Here is a 23,143-nt window from a genome sequence, read left to right as displayed (position 1 = left end):
GAGTCTTTAGTCTCTTTTTCAATGACATTGAATGTGTCAACTAGAGAAAATGCTGAACTGGAAGGAGAGAACCATTTGGACTGGTTGGTGCCTGGACTTTCCTTTCTGTTGGTTATGAAAACAGAGACATTGAAGGACAGTTAAATAAGATCTTGATATCTAAAATTTTTTAAAATGCAGCCAGTTCTGAAAGCTGCTCTGCAGCTGAAGTCCAGCATTGGCAGTACCTGAAGGTCACTTTTCCAGCTTGATCATGAGCACCTTGTCTTTAATAGGGTTGGGTACTTAGGCTTTTAAGAAATCCATACCTAATTTCCTTTAAGAAGCATGCACTACCTTTTCCTTTTCTCTCCAAAACAATCAACATTCACAAAGAGTGTCTGAGATCAGGCTCAACAAACGAACTGAGACAAGAGAAGTTCTTCCAGTTTCCTCCAGTAGTTCAGGTTTGTGAAATCTACAACAGGATGCAAGCATATGTTTTGACGCTTCCTCTGTTGAACAGAAATACTTCAGACAACTGAAGCCTTTCCTAGACTTCTATAACTTTAGAGCAAAGGTTTTGAGATAAACTGAATAATATATATTCTTTCTAGACATCATAAACATAGAGTGCAATATATGTATGATATGTATCTCACTTCAACTCTTCCCTCGTAGGAGTTAATGGCAGGTGATATTTAGAAATGGCTCTGATCATTCTGCACAGACTGAAAAAATGAACAGGGCTGTGAGGAAGTCACAAAGCATTTTGTATCATCCCTGTAACATTGAGATCACTGTTACATTCTGAGGTAACAAATGACTCTTATGTCTCCACCTTTTTCGTTCACATGTTTTCAGTTTCGTTGCATCCAGCATTGTCTTTTAGATATTCAAAGCCAAGCATGTAATTGAGAAATGATAATTAGAATAGTTCAAAATCATTATAATGGAATTATATTACATTACATTATATTATATTATATTATATTATATTATATTATAATATTTATATTATATTATATTATATTATATTATATTATATTATATTGTATTATATTATATTATATTATACTGGAATAAGCACTGCACAGTACTGGGGAAAAGAAATATGAGGGTATTTATCAGGCAAATTAGAAGTATTTGCCACCTACTCTGTTTAACAGAAAACATTTGATAGGGACATTTTAGCCCTCAGCTCTTCTTGTAATTGTGACACAACTGAAAAGGAGAAAAATCTCATAACATGAGCTTATCTATGTGACATTGTGACAGTTCAAAGTATTTAAGGGTAACACATGATGTAACTTCTGACAAAAAAAAAAAAAAAAAAAAAAAGAATTAATGAGAATACTGCTCCCGAGATGACTTGGGCTTTGGCTTCATTTCACTTTCATTTCAGTTTCAGGTCTGTATTCATTAACCAAGGATAGCAGCTCTATAGGCAGCCAATGTAACTGTACAAATAATTTTATTTGTTCATTTATTCATTTATTTATTTTACTGAATGTATTATGTAGCTCAGCTATTGAATATAAGGCAGTAGGTTTTAACAATGTAAGCTCAGAGTAAGTGGCTGTTTAGTTTGTGTGAGTGTCAGAGAGAACAGTACATCTATTTACAATTCAGAGTTTTCCCTAAGGATAAACAACCCTGTGTTAGCTCCAGTTCATAATCTTCTGCAGTAATATTTCCTGTCCACTTGGCTTCAGTGGAATATTTTCTCTCACTGTTTTGGGTACTGCAGAATAGAGAAATCTACATATTTTTGCAGGCTGGATTCAGACACACTAAGTTTTGCCCGGTACCATTGTGACTGACTGGAAAGATAACTACAACTAAATCTATCACTACATAACCCAGGCTTACAAAATTTTAAAAACTCTTTCAATTAAAAAGCAGCATACTAAATTAATGTTAATGATTAAAGAAACAATCCTGATCAAATGATTTATACAAAGGAAGAACTAGAAATGAGAAAATCATAGAATCAGGTTGCTCAGGTTGGAAAAGACTGTCAAGTCCAACCACAACCTAACCAAACTACCCTAATTCTAACAACCCTCCACTGAATCTTGTCCCTGAGCACCACATCCATATGGTTTTTAAACACATCCAAGGGCGGTGACTCAACCACCTCCCTGGGGAGCTCATTCCAGTGCTTAACAATCCTTTCTGTAAAGAAGTTTTTCCTGAGATCCAACCTAAACTTACCCTGGTGCGACTTGAGGCCATTTCTCCTTGTCCTGTTGCCTGTCACCAGTGAGAAGAGACCAGCCCTGCTCTCGCTGTAAGCATCTTTCAGGTATTGGAAGAGAGCAATGAGGTTTCCCTTGAGCCTTCTTTTCCCCAGACTAAACAGCCCCAGTTCTTTTATTCCCTCCTCATATAGTATATTCTCCAAGCCCTTCCCCAGGCTTGTTGCCCTTCTTTAGACCTGCTCCAGCACCTCACTGTTTTTTCTGCATCGAGGTGCCCAAAACTGAGCACAGTACTCGAAGTGTAATCACCAGTGCTGATTACAGGGGCAGGATTACATCCCTAGTTGTGCTTACCACACCCTTCCTGATACAAGCCAGGATGCCTTTGGCCTTCTCGGCCAACTGGCCACACTGCTGGCTCATATTCAGCTGACTGTCCATCAGTACACAAAGGTCCCTTTCCATCAGGCAGCTTTCCAGCCACTCCTCCCCAAGCCACTCCTCCTGTAGGGTTGTCTAGGGTTGTTGTGACCAAAATGCAGGACCTGACACTTGACCCTATTGAAACTCATACAGTTAACCTTGGCCCATTGATGCAGTTTATCCAGGTTGCTCTGTAGTGCCCTTCTCCCCTCAGGCAGATCCACACTCCCTCCCAACTTGATTTCATCTGCAAACTTACGACAGTGCACTCAATCCCCTCGTCCAAATCATCAATAAAGATGTTAAATAGAAGCAGCTCCAGTACCTGGCCCTGGGGGACAGTGATAGTGAGTGGCTGCCAACTGGATTTAACTCCACTGACCACAACTCTTTGGGCCCGGTCATCCAGCCAGTGTTTCACCCAGCAGAGTATATGCCAGTTCAAACTGTGGGAAGCCAGCTTCTCCACAAGAGTGTTGTGGGGGACAGTGTCAAAGGCTTTTCTGAAGTCGAGGTAGTCCACCGACAGCCTTAGCTTCATCCACTAAGCAGGTCACCTTATCATAGAATGAAATCAGGTTCGTCAAACAGAATCTACCATTCATAAACCTATGCTGACTGGGCCTTATCCTCTGGTTGACCTTTAATTAGCCCATGACGGCTTTTGATATTACCCATTCTATAACCTTCCCTGGCACCAAGGTGAGACTGATAGGTCTGTAGCTATCAGGATCATCTTTCTGGCCCTTTTTGAAGATGGGCATCATGTAACAGGTCATGTTGCTGACATTTACCTGGGTGTTTAGTCTTGTTCAGTTTTTGAACCAATGCTCTTCAAGAAAATTGAGAAATGTGATTTCTGAGAGAGGTAAATGAATGTATACTTTAAAGAGAATTTAAAAACGAAGAGTGCACAAATATTCAGTTTTTGTTATTTGAACTTGTAATTCATTCAGAAAAAGAATTTGTTGTGTTGTAATACTGAAAGTCAAGAACAGCATGCTTACTGGTCTTCTCCAAATGCAGATTTCTCAGATAAATAAAATATTTTGTTTTTATCTTTTACACATGAAATTTTCATTTACTTTCCAATTGCCCGAGTTGACTGATGATGGTGAAATTACTCAGACATTTTGCAAAGAAATGAAACCATTTGATAACATTATAAAGATCAAGTACTCGATCATAGCTCTTTATAGATAAATAGAGAAACACATTAGATTGTTATTAGGGTTATTAATTTTTATGACACTTTGATATATAGCACATACCACATTGTACTTACATGTATTGATCAGAGGTTTCTGTCCATTTCTTATAAAAGTACCCTAAGACATCAGTAACTGCATGGTTCTGACCACCTTTCCTTAAAAGTATCCCACAACAGGGGACAGTGATATAAACATGATTTCCAAAAAGTAATGGAGATGTTTTGGAAAAGTGAACCTGGATTGTGTGTTGATTAATTAATATCAAAGAGAAACAAACTAAGAAGTAGAAAACAAAGCTTCTTTTATTTAGACAAACCTTGAGAAAAAAAAGGAAACAATTGATAAAGTTTTCTGAAAACCTGGTAATTTTGCTCCAAGTATAGCAGATTAATTCAGAGAAAAGATTATTAGACTTAACTAGACAAAGAAAGACAATAGGAATAAATAGGGAGTTTACAAGAACTGTGAAAAGAGGTATCAGCAAAGAAAACTCCACCAGGGAGGTATTACATCTTGCTGAGGATGTCTTAACAAGTAAAAACTTCTACAGCTATATGAAAAGAGCAAGGACAGCAAAAAGGGAGTCAGTATACAATGGGGACATAGTAGAGATTAAAGGTGCCTGGGAATTGCTTTCAAAAAAGAAAAAAAAAAAAAAAAAAGAATATTCTTTCTTCAGTTTTCAGCAGAATAATGGTGCTTGGCAACATCTGTCCCACAGAGATCATCTCCACTGACACAAGAGACTTTATTTCCCCTACTATGCAAGGAAAATGAGAGTAGTAATTATATCACAGTTGCTTATTCAAGTTTGTATCTATTTATGGCAACACATTAAGCTAATTTGCATTCAAGTAAATTCAGTTTCACCCAATGTTAACACTCCGGGGTTACTGTAGCTGTCAAAAACTCAGATCTCCTCTGGTTGGGTTATTTTTGTTTGTTTGTTTTCCTTTGCTTGTTAGAATCTCCATATTCAATGCATTTCTTTCGTGTGGATTATTCTTCACTTCTAAATTAGTGAGGGTATTAATCAGCTTTTTTAATTGAATGAGTTTGATTTCCTTGGTTTCATATCCCTTTAAAAGCCAAGTTAAGAAAAAATCAAGCACGCTGCTAATTTGGTAAATTTAAACTTCTCATTTTTCCCTACAGGGAAGTGCAAAGGTGTATGGGAGGACAGAGCTTTCTCTTTGCACTCTGCATGTTTGGCCGTATAAAAGCAAAACCTCCTGAGAGCTGGACTCTACTCTTTCAAGTGTGCATCTCCTCTTGCCAGAAATACTAGCTGACATAATATTAGCAGAGATCATTAGCTATTCTTTTAACTTTTTGTTTCAGATAGATAAAGCTTTTTAGGAAAAAAAAAAAAAAATCAGGAAGAAAAAAAAAAAGAAAAATAAAACTTTCACCAAAAAAAAGCAATTATAGCACTGCAGAAAATGTGCCAAATGAAGAAACAAGGAGGATACAAACTTTCATAAATCTTTGTACAGATAGTGTATGTGCATATACTTTATATACATAGGTCATGCTAAAGTAATGCCTTCTATTCATTCCCATGGAAAATACAACAGATGTAAAGAACACAACAACACTGTTTGATAAATTCTGAGCTACAGAATGCTGTTTTTCAACATAGTTACTGCCATTAGCTATGTGTTGTCACCAGCGATGAACAAGAGCCTGCATGCCACGTTTGTTAAAATCTGTATGCCCATCTAGCTTGTCTTCTGCGTCGCTTTCACATCACTCTAGCCACTGCTGAAATGCACACCCACTGCCTCACTGTGATCATATCCACTGTTTGGTCTCCATAAATGTTCAGCAAACATTGATGAATGTCAATGGATGCCATTTTTTCCTTATTAATTAGAAAATTGAAGTAATGTCAAATGGTATAAAGCCAGGGAATGTTCTAAAATTTTACAAGATCAGCTTTTTCTTTTGTGTTTCTTTTTCTTAGTTGGTGTTCACAAGATGAGAGAAGGCTATTTAGAGAGAATGACTGTATAATCAGAAAAGGTATGAACTAAAGAGACTTATGATGGAAATTAGAGGATTTCTTTTGAAAATAGCAGATTTCTGGAAACACAGAGCAATAACAAAACAAACCAAAACCAATATAAATCAAAACACATTCACATACACATACACACAAAGCCCCACCACCTTGAAACAAAATGTTTCCTCCCCCTCAAAAAAAAAAGCAAACAAAAAAAGTCAAGAAATAAAATATAAATATACTTCAAGGTAGACTTTACATGGGCTATGAAAGAAATTACATGAAAAGATTGTCTGTGATTGCAGAGAATTCCCCTTAATAACCCAGGCAAGCTTCCCGACTGTATTTTATTAAGAAGTGACTTCTTCAAGGGGTGGATTCAAATGGGACACTACTTCCCATGGGGTTTATTTCATTCACTTTATCTCAGCAGCTCCTCAGTATTATCTGTATCATTTGAGCTTCTGGACAGGGGCTCAGCAAAACAACGAGGAAATTTGTCGCAAGATCTGGCACCAAGTCAGATTTCTGAATCAGGTATGCTGCTCTCTTATTTGGTCTACTTTTTGCTTAAGGCCCAGTTCTTTGCAGAGTTAACTGAGTGCTTAATATGAACTGCAAAAGTCTCTGAAAACCTACAGACTTCAGTGCAATTTGAAATTGAAAGCAGCTTTTTAAGGGTGATACAAGAGCAATTTTAGTCCTCAGAGCATTTCTTGGTGACCTGAATGCACACCTTGTTGGGATGACCAGACTTCCTAAGATCCCATACCCAAATCCCTGTAAATTTCACCTGCTCTTTTGATCTTTCTGAGCTGTACTGGATTTTCTAAATGTTTTAAAAGTGAAACCTTTCTACCAGGACGAGCAAATGTCACAATGGCCTCTGTAGATGCTGCAATTTATAACTCCCCTCCCCCTCTCCCCCCTTATTTTATTTTATTCTTATCAACTTTGTCCTTCTAAAAGACTTTTATTTACTGCTGATTTGCTGCTTTGAAGTCCAAAAGCAAATATCTTTCTATAGAGCTTCCTGCATATGGTATTTTTTATTCTGGAAGTTCTTTGCAAACAAGATGTTGTTACTGTTGTTCTTAATATTATTACAATCCCTTTGAGTTTTTAGTTTTGTTTTTTTTTTTTTGTTTTTTTCTTCTTTTTTGTAAGGAAAGAGATCATATCAAGAATAATTTTTTTGTCTTAGGAATTCCAATTATTTGATGCATCATATCATCATACCATACCATATCATATCATATCATATCATATCATATCATATCATATAATATACCATAGTGATGTGATCATGCCCTCAGAAGGGCACAAAAAAGAAAGTTTGATAAAATTGACCCATACAGAAGATTACATTTATTGATCAGCTCCCTACTGTGCAGAGGGAAGCAGTGAGTTTGGATATTGCTTGCACAGCAGGGGAGGGAAGATGTTGAGGTTCTTTCTGTTCCTACCTAACATCTTTACTCGAGAGTAATTCTTGTATTCCACAGAACCTGGAGTCCCCAAAGAACAGTCTGCTGTCTGGAAGCCTCATTCCCTACCAATGAGTGGAAAGCAGAGCTGGCTGCCTGCTGAGCAGTGAGGTGAGGAGAGAGATGCCCCTTTTCTTCCTCCATGGAGAGAATACTAGCTCTCCTTTGACACTGCTGCTGAGATGGGGACAGTGTCCAGGACTACCTCAACTTGCAATTTGTATAGTTAAGTGGTCACATATTTTAAAGGAAAAAATTACCAGGAAGGTTCCAGAACTCCTGGTGTAAAGGAAAATTGGACGATGTAAGCCCTGAGGGTTTAGTCAGTAAGGCAATTATTTTTGATAAATTAACTAACAAACAAAACAGCAGTACTTTTGAATGTCATAGATTTTGGGGGATAAATGAGGACAAGAAAGGGGGAAAAAGAAAAAGAAGAAAAAATCTGAGTTTGGCACTCTTTCACCCTGCTTCCGAAGGGTACACTGCTCTGAAGAAACTCCCCATTGCATGTTGTGGTTTTGTACGTATAGGACAGAACTACAAATGAAAAGTGACTTTCCTTTCCTTAATGATCCTTAAAAACAGACCATTAAGAATAAAGAAGTGGCTTCTTCTCCTGCCTTGCATATAGAATTGGAGCCAAGGGATCTGATTTTTCCATTATGTATCTAGAATATTTTAAAAAATGTTGAAAAATTGTCATTTTAGCTGTTTCCTAATGTGCATATAATAATTACCTGATAAGGTGTTTTCTTCAGTGCTATTAGTTTATTTCAACAAGGTATTTGAAGAGCCTCAGACATTTTTCCCTTTGTTGACTCATTAGCACCAAAGTGCCATTTCTAAAAGGTTGTTTATAAAATCCCAAGAAAAACAGAATTTGTTATCTGCAGACATTGAAAAGAGATAATTAAGAGGGGTTGTGAATATGTCAAAGTACTTTTTTTTCTTTTTTTTTTTTTTGGTGGCTATGAGAGATCATAAAAAAAATTGGAATATGGCTAGAAAGAAGCAAATGATTTTTGGATAAGAGATGAGAAGATGCACACTAGCAAAATCAAAGCATGGTGAGTTCATCTTTTCCTATATATAAGAATGAAATTGTCATAATTTATCTGTATTTATTATGAAAATCTTCAGCTTCTTTTTAGCCCCTTCTTAAGAAAAGTCATTACAAATATTCTTGTAAGCAATAATGTTTAAAAAAAAAAAAAAAAGGCAAAAGAAAACAAACAAGAAATAGACAAAAAAAAAATCCAGACTTTAAGTTCTAATCTTCTGTAATACACAAGAAAATTTTTCTTGTGATTTTCTTGGTTATACAGATAGACAAGAGAAAAATAAATACAGCTTTCAGATCTCTGATGTCATATTGCTGTTTCCAGCCAGTGTCTGAATAGCAGACGTAGCAAAATATATACAATTGCAAACGAGTGATATACATACATAAATATTTGATTATTCACAAAGGAATTGCTTCATTTCTAGCATTTCACATTTGTATGTGTACCTTTGGAGGCATTTTCAGCAATCTAACAGGCTTACCACTACCAATATTTTTAAGGTCAAAGCTGCTGAAACAAACAAACAAAAAACACTTCAAAGAAAATGTCAGAAGCCTATTCAGACACTCCATTGGCTTACTGGGGAAAATGCAAATATTTCAAAATAGCACTGACCCATTTAGTGTCTGTGATATATCACTGTTCATCTTTTTGAACTTACAGGTGAGTATAAAATCCGATTTATTCTTAAGCTATATGAAACAAATGTTATTTGCAGAGCAATAACTCACACTGCATATTAAAGTCATTTCCTCCATTTATTGCTTCTCTGTTTTTTTACACTGCAGAAGACAAGGTAAAACAGCCTATAGAAACAAACAAAATGTAACAAAACCATTTGTTTCTTTTCCATTCTTTTGCAGTTAAATGTAGGCTGTGAAGAGTAAAAATAAATAAATAAACGTAATGTGCAATTAAACTTGGCAATGCATTATATTTGACTGTAAAAACTGTTAAGTCCTTGGAGCTTTGAGAGCTTTGGATAACTCTGTGTGGTTATGACAGCATATATGAGTAAGTTTTAATTAAATTAGTGATTACACTCTCTGCCATGGTGTGATACATAACACAAACTATAAGCCGCATTTTTAACCTGCAAGTAAGATCATCTTCAACGTTCAGAAAGCAAAGAAAATAAGGAGTTCTTCAGCCTTAAACAAAACATGCAGGATCATCTGAAGACTTTGACTGTACTCCAAGGGGGCAGAAAAATCTGTCTACTACAAAGCAGATGTGCAAACATCAGAAAGCAGGATTTCTACAAAGCAGCTTACCTATGACACTGAATAATTGATCTACCTGTCAAAGTGCAGTGGTAGGTTTGACCTCAGTGCTAAGCTAGTGAGAGACATGCATCTAATTTTATGCATGTTTTAATTTTGGTAAAACCTGTCAGGTAAAGTACATGTGACCTAAGGAATGTTTACAGAGACCAATCTATAACTGCAAGTACTTGAGTAATGGATGGAACTGTTATTTCTTGTGCAACTATTTTTCTGAAACTTGCTCCTCATAAATGGATCTATGGCATGGAATGGATGTTTTATTGCTCATGCTCCTGAAGTTTATAACAAGGCTATCCTACAGGCTAATGGCAAAATAAGCTATGATCAGACACTGTAGCAGAATGTAAGCCAAGAATATTCAGCTTTTTAGCAGAGTGGTGCTTACTTTCCAACTGATATGTAAATTCATTTAGAAGTGTAGGACATCTAGCACAAATGCCTCAAAACTTACATGTCTGAAATTTCTTCCTTACTTGCCCTTCTTGGTTTTCATAGAAATCCATGCACCCTGAAGATTACAGGTAGAAAGCTTCTCTATTAAGTTCAATTTTTTTAAAAAAAGCATATAAATTCTTTTAAATTTATTAATCAGATCATGGAATTTAGCTAACAAACGGAAATAATTATCTCATTCAGTTCCATATAGATACTAAGCTCTTAAAATCCATTGGATTTAAGATTAATGGAAAATCTGAATTTAGAGAAAAATCCACAGATTCACTCGCTTGATGCTATAGTACTACACATATGAAATAATTCTCATACTAAAATATTAATTTCCAGATGTGAAGTCTACTTGATAAAATAATCTTTGTTCCTAGGTGAAATGATGTTTTGTTCATGTTAGCTGTAATTTTCAGAAAATATTTTTGCATTAATATTTTAGAGACCAATTTTACTCCTTATTCCTCTTGTTCCAAGCAGAAACAACTGTTGGATTATGATTTTATTACTTTTCTTCTTGAAAAAAAGCAAGCAAACAAGGAAAAAAAACCCAGGATTTTTAGAGAAGAATTTCATTTTTCCTTATATTTGCTGGAGCTGAGGGACATTTTTCTTAGATTTCATTGCTCAAGAAATCAAAACAAACAAGCAAACAAACAAACAAATAAATAAAATGAGACTTTAGATATTTGTTGTTATATAATTCCCACAAGATGTACAATTATTAATTGGTTTATTGTGCTTAAGTTACTCTTGCAAATGGGGATGTAAAGTTTTAAATCCATTAAACTTCTTTTTTCTCTTAGCTTTGCACACAGATCACTCTTAGTATGGCATTGTGTGAGGTAGACCAACTAACAGATGTCAGAAGTGTGCCATAATGGAGATGGTTTTCTTCTAAATCTGTTTTCCACAGTTATGTTGTAACTGAAAAACAGAATTTCTTTACCTAGCGATTATGTGAGAGTTTTAATAACTATCTCAGACTGTAAGTGGTTTGACTCTTTAACTGTCAGAAACAGTCACTTCGAAGTGTACAGCTCTATATTTTTTAATCTGTCATAGCAAATTTTTTAGCAATGATTAGTCCCCAAGTTCAACCATTGAAGGTAGGTTGAAGCAATGCTTGAACAGTTATTAACTATCAGGCTCCTCAAACTGCCTCTTTATAAGAACTTTCTCCTTCACTGCAATGAGCAATAATTGAAGCCATAGAAACAATATTGGGTTAAAGTATGAGAAGAGATCTGATGTGCCTCTGTTAAACAAAACAAAAAAAAATTTTGGGTAAAATTCATGCGTTGTATTCATACAATATTTTACACATTAAAACATCTTATTAGTGGAGAAAATGACTTAAATAAGTACTAAAAAATATAGTTGTGTGGGCTGAAATACTCAATATCAGGCAAATACAATGCGACTAATAGACAAAACAGAAGCAGAGTCCTGTACTCCATCTGCTTCCCCTCCTCAGAGGCTGCAAGGAGCAATGTGGTCACCTCTCAGCCCCCTCTACTCTGTAAGCCCAGGTGTTTTCAGCCTCTCATCACAGGACATACATTCCAACCCTGTTACCAGCTCTTTTGCCTTCCTCTAAATGCTTTCAAGGATGTTAACATCCTTTTTCTATTGTGGAACCCAGAACTCCACACAATACACAAGGTGAGGATGCACCATTGCCAAATATTGCAGGAGAATCACCTCTTTTGATGCAAAAATTCTTACCAGACAAGAATCTAGCATTCTCAGATATTAGTTTGGACATTAGTAGCTGTTGCTACCCTACAATGTGTTTTCATTTAAGAAGTCATATAGATGTTTGATGACCAGTTTGAATACAGAACTAAGATTTTGCCTCCATACAAACACTATGATCCTTGTTCCTTCTTTGCTCTGGCATTTCCTTCCACCTCCCTGTCCACTGAAATGTAAAAATATATCATTTCAATTTATTTTTATTTTTTAATTTTGTTTTGGGGTATAAACGGGTAGAGGGGAAGCAGTGGATTTAAGAAAACACCAGGAAATTATGCTTTTTCACTGTTTCTTTTCTAAAATCACCGTAACACAGATATTTATTTATTTCACATGCCTGTTTTCATTATTGCTTCTGTTGTACTTTCCCTTCCTTCAGCTGATGGACAAATACTTTGCATGTAACAATTACGATTGTTATGCTGCTGAGTGTATATATAGTGCTGAGCCTCATATTACAGAGCAGTGATATATGCCCAAGGAAGTTAAAATACTGTTTTCAAGTTTGGTTTGTGGGCTTAATTGTCTTAAGAATAGCATTTTATAATCAATCACATGAATGTCCATTTATAAAGAGAAAAAAATGGAAAAATAATGGGAAAATCTATTTTGGAAGGGATCTCTGGGAAGCATCTGCCACAACCTTCTGTTGAAAGGAGAGATTTATTCAGTCTTATCAAACCGAGTCCTGAGTACTTGTAACAGGGAGATCTCTTTGTGCAGCCTATGCAAATCCTCAATTCTTCTCATAGTGAAAGATTTCTTTTCTTATATACAAACTACATTTCCTTTGAAGTAACTTATGCCTATTTTCTATTCTCTTGTTGCCATTAATCTTCATGAAGACGGAATCTCCATCATCTCTTTTAGGTATTGGAAAACTGTAATTAGCTCACCCTTGAACTTTTCCTTCACAAATCCTCCAACTTTTCGTCTTATGTCAAGTTTCCAATGCAATAAACACTTAGCTGGCACTCTGCTGGGCCCTCTCCATTTTTTTCCCAGTGTCTTCTGAACCAAGGCAGTGAAAATTGGACACAGGATTCTGAGTGCAGACTAACAAAATATGATCAACATTAGAATTACTGGCAATTGTAGCTCTCGTTAAGTAACTTAACAAGAATTAGGACTTTGTTAGTTTTAAATATCAAGCTTTCAAAACTTGAACATTAAGGTGAATGCTTACAAGAAAAAGCAAATTCATCTGCAAAGAGTAGGAAGACAAAAATTCACTTTTATATCATAAATTCAGTACAATTTTTCTTTATTTTTTAGGTATAAATAGCAGTAAGAGAAAAAAGAGTGAAGTTCTATTTCCAGTGAATACAATAACTCTTGGCTTGTAAATTTTTATCCATGCCTTCTATCTCAGGTGAGGTTCTAGTAGCTACTATTCAGCATTTTTACTCAAATGTTGAGAATGACAGTTTCATACTATATATTGTAAAATACATAATGTGAAAGAATTTAGCAATTATGTGAGTATGAATGTATAAGACAATTTTGTGATTACATAATAGACATAAATGAGAATATAAATAAGGAACTTGCAGATTGAAAATTTTGGGTAGGTGTTCAGAGACTTCTGTGCCTGAACAGAATTGATATGAACTAATTGATATGTACATAACAAATGTACATATTAAAAAGTACTCAATTACTCCTTCCTCTTATGTCTTCCTTCCTTGCTGTTGGCACTCATCTTCCACAGCCTACACAACAGAGGAGAGCTTGCTATAAGGAAAAATGTTTTCTGTTTTCCAGGGCAGCTATTGGCACAGGCTGCCCACGGCAATGGTGGAGTAGTGGCCTCTGGAGGTTTTCAAGAGAAGGGCAGAGGTGGCACTGTCAGACATGGATTAGTGGTTGTGGAGTATGGCACAAACATTGCCTACTGAAGAAGGGGAGATGTCGTGCAAGACTGGAGAACGGGATGGGGTATAGTTTTGGCAGCTGTCCTCTGGTTGATGACAAGAAATGCCCCTAGCAGTGCAGACCTGATAAGGCTACAGCTATGCCTCCATCACATTTAATAAATTGTTATGGTGCATCTGACCTGTGTCAGTGAAGTACACTGTAGTCCTTTCTTCTCACTGGGTGAAAAAAAACAGGGCATGAAGTGGGACAGTGGACTTGATGGTGATGGGTTGGACTGGATGATCTTACTGATCTTTTCCAGTCTTGATGATTCTATATAAAAAAGGCTATTACTTCAGAAAGGTTAACATAAATTAAAAATAAATAAATAAATAAATAATCAGAGAGGTGAAATTCAAGCTGTTTATTCACTTAGGGATAGTCATTTCCTAACCTGAACTACTTGTGACATTTTTACTTGGATATAGAGGGAAAAAAAAGCTGAAAAATTAACTCCGTGTGAAAGCAATTCTCCTTCTTGCTACACTTTAATAATACAGTTAGAAAAATATTTTGATTTTCCTTTCTTCTAGGGATGCCTCTGTCAGAGCAGCAGTGAGAGGGTTAATTTGCATGTTCCTACTCTCCTTTTCTTACGCTCATGAATCTTTCAGATGTTAGGATCATTTAAACTTACTGTGTCTTAGTAATTTTTCTGTAAAGTATCCTTGTCTAGAGAAACCTTATATTATGGAAGACTACACTGATGATAGTCTTCTAATGATCTCCAAGAATTCTCTCAGCCTTCCTGTTTGGAAAGCTAATATGTGACATCAAAAGTCACATATATGTTTTGTCCCAGCGTTGTGGTATTGTGATTTTTGTTGTTGGCATTCCGCATCAGAATATCATGTAAAACAATGGGGGTTAAGAGATAATGTTCTGGTTCTGTGGACTACCTTTTTTGGAATTTTTGGGTTCTTAGAGGGGAGGTGAGGAGCAGCATTCCCAGAGGACTGATGCACAGAGGAAGAAAGATGGATCTCCTGGCAGAACACCAGCTGTTCTCCCTTTCACGGACTTGCTCTCTCTTGGTTTGCTGTGGAGAAAAGCATGTGCTTCCTCTGCAGTCTACTAGCATAAGACCTCATGTTTGGACACTCATTTCTCTCTCACTTCGTTTGATTTTGTTGGATTTAGTAAACTGATGTTGCTTCTCAGATCATTGCCCTTGTTTTTTGTCTGCTGTCTCCCTAAACTTCACCCTCTCCCTGTCTCCCAGAATCTATGGCCTGCAAGTACCTTGCCTCATTAGTCACAGGGGCGGGGGCTGGTCATGCCCCGCTAGAAAAGGGGAGCTAGTTTTATTTTCCCCTCTCTTTTGTCTCCTTCCGTGTCTGTGCCCCTGTCATGGACTCATATCTAGAGATAACTCCATGAAACCCAACATGAACATTTTTAGAAGGGGATTATCTACTGAGTTTTCTGAAATGGATATTCAGCTTTGTTTGCAGATCTCTGTAATGCAGTGGCATCACACAGATGCTTACAGAACCCTGTAAGTGTTGTAAATCTGAACTTTCATCTACGTAGCACATGAATTTGTACATGCTGAAATTTAATCTGGAAAGTGCTGTGTGGAAACCACAGAAAAGTGAACTGATACCTGACCAGAAATCAATAACCTGCACCAATTCAAGTGGATGCTATAGGTTCTGCAAAACCCTATTACATAATTCCCTGATAAAGGAGTAAATTTGCTGAGTACCAAAGCTTTCTGCTTAAGAGGTCTCTTCTGCAATTTGCCTTATCTGTTACCTAACTGAAGTGATGAAAAACAGAAAGCAACATTTTCTGTTAGTTTACTGCTTTGGCTCAGGGATTCTCATATTAGAGTTAACAGCCACTGAAAACAGCAGGTGGTTATTTCCAATGGAAATGAGCAGCTACTAGACTGGAGGATCCTCATTTACTTAAACCCTGTGCAGCACTTCTAGGAATATTATAAACTGTGGGGTCTTTCTCATTTGTCCTTGTTTTAGCTGACACTGTCATTCCTGACTATACCATGAGTGTAAATGATGATCTAATGTCACTTCTATAATTACTTGGCACCCTGAATAAGCCTTAATCCCCCTGGGTCAATAACAGCTCTCAGTTTGACAGTCAATAAACAAGGTTCTGAGGATTGCTGCAGTTTCACTTTTTCTTTTTTTTTTTTTCCCTTGCTGGTGCATTTAGTAAATGCTGTTATGCTGTTCAGGAACGGCTCAGGACCACTGAGGAAAAAAGCTTTTCAACTCTTACAAAGGCTTCTAACATGTAACATGCCCAATTCATCTCCAGTGGAAGATTTGAGAATGACTTCAAAGGAAACAAGGACCTCAAATTGAGATGCTTCTCTGAACACAGTCATGAATGACCTGTATGTTAAAGCCTCTCTGTATGCCTCAACTTTTTTGGAAGAACTTGCCTTTTGTTGCTGTTGCAATCTAACCAGGTGAATCCAAGTCATTCAGTCATGAAATAAAACTAACTTTGTTATGCTCTCTGCCCTCAGATGACATCCAACAAGGACAAATCAAATGTTGTTGCAACACTAATGCCTGTGCATTTTTCTGCTGATCTTAAGACCACAAAATAATTGCTACTCAGTGACTATTCAAGGCTTACCTTCACAATGACTGTATAAAGGTCACATTGACCATACATTTAATTGTAAGTTCTCCTATTTCCTTCACATTTATCATTATGGGAAAAACACCTTCTTTACTTGTGCAGTATTTTATCATAAATAAATTCAGGTACCATTGGTCTAAGAAATAAAAAGCATCTAGCTATTCCATTTATGCCAAGCCCAAGAAAGACTTTATTGGATGGGAGGACTAATTATGCTGCAACCGGACACAGCAGTCACTGCAAAAATGACATAAATTGGGGTTATGTTGAGGAGGTTGAGAAGCAAATGATAAATAAATGGCAATGGTAAAGAAATATGCCAAATCTTCTGCAGTGTAAGAGCAGAGAAATGAAAATTTGCAACTTCTTGAGTGATTTAGCCTTTCAACGGATTTACATGCCATGGAAACTCTGATTCATCTTGACTTCTAATCCATACAATTGTGTTGAACACAGAAGAACAACAGTATGCATATAAATGCACGTATATATACTCATGAAGGAGAAGGGAAAGAGAGAAAGAGAAAGTAACACCAACAAAGTGATCAAAGAGAAGACGGAGAAAAATATTCTAACAGATGTGGGTCAGATCCTTTTTTCAGTCTGAGATCAGTAGTCTTCCATTAGTAGAAGGCAGGAAATAAAGTTACAAAATCTTGAAATAATTATTTTTGTTTTCAAATCTCTCATATTTATGTTATTTATATTTCTTGTATATCATTACATTCAGTATTTATATGTATTTCTTGTACACAGATCTAGATAGCTTTGGAGTCAATGGCTGAAAGTTGGTATTATAAAGAGTCAGCTGTATCACTTTCAGAAAAACTGTGCCTGCCTACTAGAAATTAAAGTATGAGGGCTAATTCATATTTGCCTAATTGAAAATCTGTTCTTTGAGAGAGCAAGCTTGTGCAGATTCTAAAATGAAATACCTTAATATATTACATTCAAACACAGATGAAGTATTCATTAACACACTGAGAAAGTTAAAGGTAAAATTATTGTCACAGAGACTAGGAGAAGGAAAGGGAGTTGTTTTCTTTTGATTGCTTTTCTAAGTATCAGAGACATCCTGAAGTCGCATGTCTTGCTTGCTGATCTACAGATAGTTTTCTGGGTAGTTTAGAAGATAGTCTCGGGACTGTTAGAAAAAAATGCATTGAATTCTTTTGCCCAAGATTCTTTCCAAAGTGAATAAACATTTAAAACTGTGAAAATAATTTCTGTGCGCAGTTAGATAACGAACGGGACAGAAAAACATTTCTAACACTCTTAGGAATAAAAAACTGCTACTTTAACTCATATGTATCATATGTAATAAAATCCTTAAACTTTTTGCTGCCAAAGTACCCATAGCTTTAGACTCCTCTTATTGGCATCTCTCCCTGTGACTGAGAATTAAGATTGCCATACCTGTAGTTTCACGACTTTTCCACAATAGAAGCAAAAAAACAGCAACACACCTTTATTTTTCTACATATCAGTAAAAGAATCTCTATGGGAAACCAAATACAGCAGGAGAAATAAGTGGAAAAAAAAGAAATGTAGATAGCTTTCATTATTATTTTGTCCCTTCAAATAATCACATTACATTTCTTGATCAGTGTTCTGGCAGGAACCTTGCACAGGCATTCAAAGACTGACTCACACAGAAAGTGCAAAAAGAAATCTGTGAGGAACTGGGAGATTCCACCAATGGAGGTAACAGAAGACCGACCTTCTGAAGGAAGATAAGAGCAGTGATAGAAGAAGAGGAGACACTGCTCCAGGACATCACAAGCCAGCACCAACAGGCTATAGACAATTGAATAGAATGGCCTCCAACTGGTGGTTGTTTTGGTATGCAGTAAAAACACATATAATGATATGTGTTGAAACATTATTTGGGTTTTCTTTCCAAAGAACCATCAACAGCAGTACTGCATATACGGTTTATACTTATCATTCAGACTGCACAAATAATAAAATATTTTTTTATAACATAAAACTTAGTGATTTTTTTAAAGTATATCTTAGTCTAACAGCTTGACAACTGACTAAAAAATACCCATCTTGAAGACTGCTTTGTCTGTGTCCAACTGTTATCTCCCCGAAAAGGCACCCCTCTACAGACATGGAAGTATACTGAAATGCCAAGAGTATTGGTCTTCATGATATCTAGACTCCCTTGAGGCTTTTCCCAAAGAAAGATCTTGCTGAATTTTCCCAGATAGTAACTGAAATTTTCCTTGCTGTTGTCCAGATCATCATTGTTCAAACAACGAAACCATAAATTGCTTTGTTCAGAATTATTGCTGTTATTTTTATACATTTAGTATATGAATCCAAGAAAAGATTTTTCTCTTGAAAAAGTCTTGTAGATGTGAGGACCATTCATCTTTCCGTATCAGCCAGTGATGTAAGTGTAGTACTCCAGGTTGCTCACTGGTGCCTGCATAAATTCAGAACAGTTTTGTTGGTTTTTTTTCCCCTGTATTTACATGTACAGACATGACTGGAAAAAGGATGGGGATATGATAAACACCCCATTCAGGAAAGCTGCTGTGCCTAGCTCATCCACAGAACTCAGTCCTCCACATATGGAGCTATCTTTTTATAATTAGTTGGTGACAGCTTGTGCTCAGAATGTTTCAAACTTCTTCTAGAGAAACTATCTGATTATGTCTTACACAGGTATGTTGTTCACAGGGTGGCTGGGTTTGTTGCAGTGACTGGATTTCAATCCAGTTAGTGGCCAGCCACAAGTGACATTCCTCAGGGGTTAGTGCTGGGACCAATTTTGTTTAGTATTTTTATCTGTGGTCTGTATGAGGGGGTTGAGTGCAATCTCAGTAAATCTGTAGACAGCATCAAGTCAGATGAGACTGTTGAGTTTTTCGAGGGTAAAAAGGTTCTGTAGAGGGTTATGGATGAGCTGGTTTGATGGGCCACATCCAGTTGTATGACATTCAACAAGGCTATGTACTGAAAGATATGCTTGAGTCACTGCAATCCAGTGCAGTGGTATAGGCTTGAGGAAGAGGCTGGTAACCAAGAGTCTGTGTTTCATAGTCCCTAGCACACTTTCAATTGAATGTTGAAAGCAGGAATGTTTCCAACCACACTGCTCTCTTATCGCTGCATTATCAAATTGTATGACTTGGGTATCAAAGCTGCACTGGAAAACTTGAAAATATAGAAAAATATTCTATTATCTTCCTGTGCTATTAAAGTTTATTTAGGCTTACTGTTTTTATATATAGTTAAGTAGGACTAATGCATTTTTCTTTAACAAAGGAAATCCAGTACTGACATAGTCAAAATAGGAAGCCGAGTGAAATGTCTGAGAGTGGAAATTTTAGCAGTTTTGTTATGATTAGATACAGTTTCTTTTTCCCTCTCCCGTTCCCTCCCCTCCCTTCTCCTTTCCTTAACTCACTCCCTTCATTCCCCACCTCTCTCCTCCCCTCTCCTCTTCCTTCCTTTTCCCTTTCCCACTTCCTCTTTCCTTTTCCCTTTGTCTTTTCCCTTACTTACCTCCTCCTTTCATTGAGAGTCTCATGCCAAAGTTTCTCTATCTTGGTTTTACCAGTAAGACAGTACAACCATGTTTTTGTACCAAATAATTTCAGATTGCTTATTTGACCCAAATCCTGAAGATATCTTTAGGAAAATAAATCAATCAGAGATACAGACATATACAGAAGAACATCCACAGCTACAGAAAAGTACCATGTCATAGTTGAAAATATATGTATTTATTTATTCAAGAGCTTATGGTTGGTTTGGGTCAGAAAGAGGAACAAGATTTAGAATAGGTATGACTGCCTTCTGCTTGCGTCTTGCCTCACCAAAGATAAAAGACAAGAACTTTAAGGTGTAGAGCGTGATGTTTTCAATTTGCATGGAAAGGTATTGCAATTGCATAACTTCTTTTTAGAATGTGTTTCCTTAAAATGAAAGATACATAATTGTGAAAATATAAATTAATTCACATTTTGGATTGCATTACCATTGGCTAAGCTCAAATTATTTTATTAAGCCCGAGTAAGCAAAGAGAGAATCAGACTAACTGGGTATAAAGCATGATAGAGAAGAAATTTTTTTAAGTGGAAAGAAAAAGAATGAAGTAAAATCTTGGTGTTACCAACTTTCTCTGTCACTATCCTTCAGAAAAGGCAGACAGAGATGTTGGGTCATCTTCAGATAAAGTGCATCACTTCTCAGCTGCTGCTGAAGTGAGGATATGAATCAAAGAGTATCTACATTTCAAATTGTAAAAGATAATGCGTAAAGAATTATAAAGTGAAATACTGTGTAAATATGACTGGGTCAATCAATATCAACAGATTCACTCATTATGCATTCTTTCTTTAGGACTTTTTCCTGAATTTGATTTTAAAAAGAAAAAGAAAAACAAACAAACAAACAAACAAACAAACAAAGAGAAATAACCAGGCTTTTTGCTTCTACAAATTTTACTCTAAATTTCATACAAGGAGTTTTCTCCCAAGAGTTGCAGTATTTCTCAATTTGTGTTAGATAACACCCAGGGAAAGAACAGTCTTCTGTTCTATTATTGAATTTCAGGTTCTTGCAGAAAAGCAAAGCAGTAATGGTAGAATTGAGATGACTGATGTTTTTTGGATAATCATTTATTCATTTAAAAATGTCAGCCAAAATGGAGGGCTTTAAGAAAGCCAGAACTCTATGTGAAGTTGGATTATCCAGCAAGGTTTAGCCAAAATTAGCAAAATGTAGCATATATGGTGAAAATTTGTTTCAATATTTCTGAAACATTTTTCATACACAGTACTAAAAACCAAGGAAATGAAAGAGGAGTTGCATCAAATTAATTCTCTGATGACAAATGACAGGGAAGAATTTGTAGAAAGTCTCCAAGGAAACCACTGGTGGAAGCAAAATAACAGAGGCCAACTCATAATGTCACAGATCAGTTGCTGCTAGTTAGACTATAGAAAAGATCACTGCATTTCTTCAAGGCTTAAATTTTTCTTTAATATAATCTGTAAGAAAAATATGTTTGATATGTCTTATTAGTAGATGATGAGGCTGGAAAAAAAAGTTCTAGTAAAAAGGACAGATATATACTGCTAAGTATGCCAAACAGGAACCAAATATTGTGGTTTTATCTTCTAATTAAGAATGAATTGGACTCCAAATGCCAAAAACATAGGAAATCCAAACCTTTGTATGTTTTACATGTATGAAGATCTTGTAATTTTTGCCAACTACTGATTCATGAGAAACTCCCCTTTATTTGCTATTAGAATATGCAATACACTTCAGCGTTTCACTACATTTCTTTAAAGACCATTAACACTGGAGGAAGATCTTGTCAGAACAAGTTGAAATCATTTGTTCTACTAAAAGATGTCATACTAGAACTGCTGTTTTTTCGCAGAAACATGCAATTTAGATCAAACTTTCAAATTTACTTTCTTTTTAAAAAATATTCAGGCAGAATTTTTAGTCAAAGCCCAAGGAAGACAGGCCTGAGAATCTGCTGAATTGTCATTGCAGTTGCTACTTGTGAGATTCATGTTCAAGTTCACAGAATCACAAAACGGTTTGTGCTGTGATTATTATTACTCAAGTATTTTTCTTTTCCACACAAAAGGATATGTACAGTTAATTTTTTTTTATTCACATCTTATTCTTAATCACAAAATAACTTACAAAGTGGAATGGCTGTAGTAGGGTAAGTTGAAAAGAGAATGAAGATTGATTCTACGGCCTGAAGGTAAGGTGCTCAAGGGATTCAAGTAAATCTGAAGCACTCTTCTTCATATTTCTTTCCAAGAAAACACAAGAAAAAGCCTTCATCTGAAAGTCAGATCGACACCAGTGCTAGAAACAAAACGTTAGCTAGTGTTATTTTTTTTCTTTTTCCTGCACTCTAGATTCTATACAATAGTTATAGTAAAATAGTGCTTCATAAATAGAGGAATGTGCATGTAAACTCATAAGCATCTTTTAATCATTTTTTTTTTCAATTTCCCCCAGCAGTCCAAGAGTATTTTTTTCTTTCCTAAATTCTCCACATAGAATGAACCTGAAATCCCTGGTCACTGAATTTCAAAAATCATCTCTAACTTTCCTGAGAGTGAAATGACCACTGTTTTAAACAATCTCAAAAAATAGCTTAGGATTTAAATACTAGGTAGCATTTAAATTGCCAGCCAAATAACCAAGAATGTGTTAAATAGATCAGAAAACATTCATGTAATATTTCAGACCCTACTCAAAAAATACATATATATCTTACCATTGGTATAAGGAAACACTTCACTTTTTCATTCAGTGCTACTATGTGGTTTACTTTTTATGACATACATTTCATTTTACGTGGACTAGTTACAGCACTGCTTGTAAAAGAAATCAATCTCATCAACTAAGAGGGGGCAATTTTTTCATCTCCAGTGTGACAGGAAAAGGTACTGTGAAATGAATTACTGGAGGAAAGATGTGAGGATTACTTCTAAGTACTTGCTGACAGTTCTTCCCAAGTATCCTTTGACACAGCTTCACTGGGAACAGACTTGTGCTTTACAGAAAAGGTGTCTGCTGAAGAGCAATAGTTTGTGTAAAAGATCTTTCAGAGCAACCTGAATCAAAGCTGTAGTAATATTCATCCTACTGCAGGTAAAAGTTTACTCTGCCTCTAGGTGCTCCATGTCTCCAATGAAGTGAGGAAGGCATAGTGCTTCTAGATATGCAGTCATTTAAATAAGAAGTTT

At 36.0% G+C, this 23,143-nt stretch overlaps 2 long non-coding RNA genes across 4 annotated transcripts; both read left to right on the top strand.

Annotated features, from left to right (window-relative positions):
- The first annotated feature begins 681 nt into the window (after positions 1-681).
- On the top strand, positions 682-5,842 carry LOC122172005. Its single transcript, XR_006172146.1, has 3 exons — positions 682-794; positions 4,973-5,075; positions 5,784-5,842. It is a non-coding gene; the product is annotated as an uncharacterized LOC122172005 (long non-coding RNA).
- Positions 5,843-7,340: 1,498 nt separating this feature from the next.
- On the top strand, positions 7,341-18,284 carry LOC122172004. 3 transcript variants are annotated; one of them, XR_006172145.1, is made up of 5 exons: positions 7,341-7,420; positions 8,290-8,379; positions 8,877-9,039; positions 15,963-16,439; positions 18,008-18,284. It is a non-coding gene; the product is annotated as an uncharacterized LOC122172004 (long non-coding RNA). The 3 variants fall into 3 exon arrangements; XR_006172144.1 differs by lacking the exon at positions 7,341-7,420 and having other exon boundaries at positions 7,980-8,379; positions 15,963-16,146; positions 16,282-16,439; XR_006172143.1 differs by lacking the exon at positions 7,341-7,420 and having other exon boundaries at positions 7,980-8,379.
- Positions 18,285-23,143: the final 4,859 nt, after the last annotated feature.

Source organism: Centrocercus urophasianus, unplaced genomic scaffold (genome assembly GCF_019232065.1).
Source record: "Centrocercus urophasianus isolate 14NV4802_14NV808 unplaced genomic scaffold, USGS_Curo_1.0 seq_11, whole genome shotgun sequence".
NCBI lineage: Eukaryota > Metazoa > Chordata > Aves > Galliformes > Phasianidae > Centrocercus > Centrocercus urophasianus.
Note: the sequence above shows the minus strand (reverse complement) of the source record. Positions and strands in the feature narration are given on the sequence as shown.